The sequence below is a fragment of the Podarcis tiliguerta genome, assembly GCF_965153285.1.
Source record: "Podarcis tiliguerta genome assembly, chromosome: 1".
Lineage (NCBI taxonomy): Eukaryota > Metazoa > Chordata > Lepidosauria > Squamata > Lacertidae > Podarcis > Podarcis tiliguerta.
Genome location: NC_139534.1, coordinates 90,518,462 through 90,522,945, shown reverse-complemented (window position 1 = coordinate 90,522,945; position 4,484 = coordinate 90,518,462).

The window sequence follows — 4,484 nt, the reverse complement described above, 5'->3', positions numbered from 1 at the left end:
GCAAAGAATATAAAAAACCTCTACACCAGGGCTGGAGAATCTCAGGCCTGGGGGCCAAATTCTGCCCTGTCTATCTGGTTCTTGAGACTCTTCATAAGAGGATTATGTTGCAGAATATAGTTATAGTAGGGTTGCCATACATCGAGAATTTCCTGGACACATCTGGAACACTGCAGTTGGCAGCAGTGTCTGGGCGGAAATTGGTGAAATGGCCAGGAAAATCCAGACGTATGGCAGCCCATGTCAGCAGTGCTGTTTTTGCCGATTTCCCATAAAGATAGCTCAAAAACGGCATTTATTTTGAAATTTTGCCAAAAAAGCTAAACAACTTTTCTGTCCGGATTTTCAGTTTGAAATATGGCAACCCTACCCTATAGCACCCCTTCCTTGGTCAGCCATTTCTTGGTGGGGCGGGGGGCTTATAGCACCAGGCAACCCCCTGCCCCACTCACTGGTGGAGAGGATATAAAGGCCAGGCCATGGGAAGGCGGTGAGCTTCCCTGTCACTCCTTCTCCACACTGAGCAAGCGTTAACTTACATAATGAGCTATGTAATGGTCAAGTTAACAGAAAAATTAAGGATTAAATGGCAGGCGTCTTTTGTTCCACATAAAAAAAAAGATGTTAAGGACACAGTGAGCAAGGGGATACCAAAAGATGTAAAACAAACAAAATAGTTTAAGCCGTAACTAAGAAATGACAAACTAACGGGGTTACTAGTGGAGTGGAGCTTTTCTCAAAAAGTCAGTTTTAATCTTGTATCACAACACCACCAATACAAACAGCGATAGAAACAGAGAAAAGGCACATTACAGTGCAACCATGTGGCCCACGAGAGGCTGTTGAGGTGAGGACCTAAGTCTGGAAAAGGTTCCTCACCCCTGCTGTCCGTACAAACCAGGAATAAATCCCATTTATCTGAGGGCTCATTCACACTTTCGCTTGACCCGTATTTCGATTGCAAGGTGCGCTGATTAATTCCCCCAGGTCTGAGAGCTTTTCTCATTGTTCCACTGCTGTGCCTTGTGAAAATCCAATCTTACCTGCTGAACTGAAGCTTAAGTTAAAGAAAATCTGTCTTCAGATTCTCTGCCCATCTGATAAAATCTGACTTAAGTTGAGAGGGCTTATATATACCACTGGTCTATTTCTAGAGACACATCCCTCTGCCCCAAACCCCCCACATTGGACCATCCTGATATCTAAGCTGAGTTTGGTCCTAAGACAGGCTCACTAAGCAGGTAAATGTCATGGGAGGAATCTTCTGGGCAGCTGTCCATAGGACAGGACATTACAAATCACCCCAGGAAACACTAAATTCCACGTAATTTATTGAAATTCAGTGGAGCCTATTTTGCAGCAGTAGGTGGAAGACCCCATCTGCCACCTGCTTTACTATATTAAGCAATGTTCATTAGTAGCAATTCCCTAGTCTCCCTGGTTTGCAAGATAAATGTCCTGAAGTTGTGTTTATTGCATCCTTTGTGGTGTTGATCACCACCAACACATAAAGGATAAATTTACCCCAGTATGAAAGCACTCAACAGTATAGAATGAACTGGGGAAAAGAAGAAGAAAACATTTGCCCATATTTTGCTGCTCTCGTATTATAAACACTAACGATTTATTTAGAGACTGCCCATGAAGTATTTCCGCCCATCAGTGACCTATATACATTTTGTCCTAATAAGGCTACTTTTTCTTGCTCAAATGCAAGTTGCCTTTCTGCGTTTTCGTATAACCGTTGCCGTGTCTTAATCATATCTCCTGTGGGTTCAAGTAAGGGCCAGAGGAGGTATTGATAGAAATTAGAAAGCAAGATAAGAGGTTAAGAATTACTAATGATATAAATAAGCAAACCAGCTGGGAACAGAAAGGAAGATGCTAAGGGATAAAATCTGTTACAGGCAGACTAAATGAATGCAAAGGGATCAGGGAGGAGAGATGAAACCAACTGGTGGTGAAGGGAAGGGGGTTAAGAAGGGAGTTAAATAAATTTCAGGAGATGGGTAGAAATATTTTGAGTGGCCTGTGGGGGTGGGAAGAGGAACCATAATGCAGTCTAAATGGGGCTGCCCTAGAAGAAGGTGTTTGAGGCTGCAACAAGTGCAGGATGTGGCTGGTGAGCTGGAGTGTGGGGAAGCCTGCTAGAACCGTGCGGCACTAATCCTGAAAGCACTGCACTGGCTGCCACTGAGCCTCCGAGTCCAATTTAAAGTGTTAGTAAACCACAGAGCCTAGGACTTGCCGATCAGAAGGTCGGCGGTTCAAATCTCCCCGACGGGGTGAGCTCCCGTTGCTCAGTCCCTGCTCCTGCCAACCTAGCAGTTCAAAAGCACGTCAAAGTGCAAGTAGATAAATAGGTACCACTCCGGTGGGAAGGTAAACAGCGTTTCCGTGCGCTGCTCTGGCATGCCAGAAGCGGCTTAGTCATGCTGGCCACATGACCCGGAAGCTGTGCGCCGGCTCCCTTGGCCAATAAAGCGAGATGAGCGCCGCAACCCGAGAGTTGGCCACGACTGGACCTAATGGTCAGGGGTCCCTTTACCTTTACCTTACAAAGTCATATGGTCAAGTTGATGCTGTCCCACAAGGGCTCGTTGATGGCAGCTCCTCAGTTTGTTAAATGCCTTCCCTGGTGTGGCTCATCTGCTTCTCCCAATTATTAACTTTCAATGTCTGCTCCTGGCAGCCTTGAAATTGCTAGCTGTGATGGTATGAGTGTTGTTGTTTTTTTACATACTTTGGGTTGATTTTTTAAATGTGCGTTTTAAAATGCATTGTTTTCTAACTGATTTGTTTGCTGCCCTGGGCTCCTTGGAGTTGAAGGGCGGGATATGAATTTACTAATTTAAGTAAAGAAAATAAAAAGTCTTTCTCCAGTTAGAGCCTCTGGAGCAGCAGGTTCTGCCTAAAATGAAGCAGCCGCGTCACTATGCCTCCAAAGCAAATGCCTGTGTGAAGGAAAGTCGATAAGGAACTCATTGCCTCAAGGAAAATGCTGCGGCAAAGGATTTAGAAATTTTTGAAGATGGATTAGGTATCAGTAGAAAATGTCAGTAATTGGCAGCCGATGACACCAAACTGTGCCCACATCTACCAAGATTTTGTAACTGTGACTGGTGGTTTTTCAGACATCTCTACTTTAGTCCTAGGGATAAGGAGAACTCTTGTTCTAGATGGGAACAGCCACATTGTTGTAAAACAAAATTGAATATAAAAGGCATTATATAAATGCTAACCTGGCATCATGGAGAGGAATTAAACACCCTGCTAAATGAATGTTCCATCACTGCAAGTATTTCTGATTGCACAACTAAATCTTCTCCTCTGTCCATCAAATTTGCTCCAGGCCTTTCCCCAACCCTCTGGAATAGATCTGAGGAGTATCTGGAGGGGATGAGAAGGAGAAAGGTCCTGTTGCACCATTGCAAATCCTTGCAAAATGACACAGGTTAGTTGGATTCTGCCCATCACTGACAGGAATGTTTTCTAAAATTTTTGAGCAGCTTTCCTGAAATGAAATAAATAAAATAAAAATTGCCACAACAATCTCAATTATAGAATCATAGAATCATAGAGTTGGAAGAGACCACAAGGGCCATCGAGTCCAACCCCCTGCCAAGCAGGAACACCATCAGAGCACTCCTGACATATGGTTGTCAAGCCTCTGCTTAAAGACCTCCAAAGAAGGAGACTCCACCACACTCCTTGGCAGCAAATTCCACTGTCGAACAGCTCTTACTGTCAGGAAGTTCTTCCTAATGTTTAGGTGGAATCTTCTTTCTTGTAGTTTGGATCCATTGCTCCGTGTCCGCTTCTCTGGAGCAGCAGAAAACAACCTTTCTCCCTCCTCTATGTGACATCCTTTTATATATTTGAACATGGCTATCATATCCCCCCTTAACCTCCTCTTCTCCAGGCTAAACATGCCCAGCTCCCTTAGCCGTTCCTCATAAGGCATCGTTTCCAGGCCCTTTGACCATTTTGGTTGCCCTCCTCTGGACACGTTCCAGTTTGTCAGTGTCCTTCTTGAACTGTGGACACTGACAAATAATACTATACAAGTAAAAAAATTTAGCCCAATCACAGAAATCACAGCAGGTGTAATTGAGCATAAAATTAGCATTAATGGGGATGATTAGCTTGACCAAATCATTTATTTATCCTAGAGGGCTTCAACGTGCAAGTTTTGCATTTTTGCTCAGTTCTCAATCTGGAGTGTGGCAAAGATTTTCCAGATCAGGTGACCTTACTTAATTCCAATTGAAGCAAATATGCTTTAAGGCCCCCCCCCCCGCCATTTTTAAATGGTATGCATATTTCTTCCTACACAGCTATCTCTGGAATGGTGCACCACAGTAATAGAGGTGGGTGCAATATATTAGCTGGGGTTTTTTTATACAAATACTAGACAAGGTGCCCTTCAAGATTTTCATCTGTCCTGGAATTCAAAGTGTTCGGCAAAAATAATGAAAAAGTCA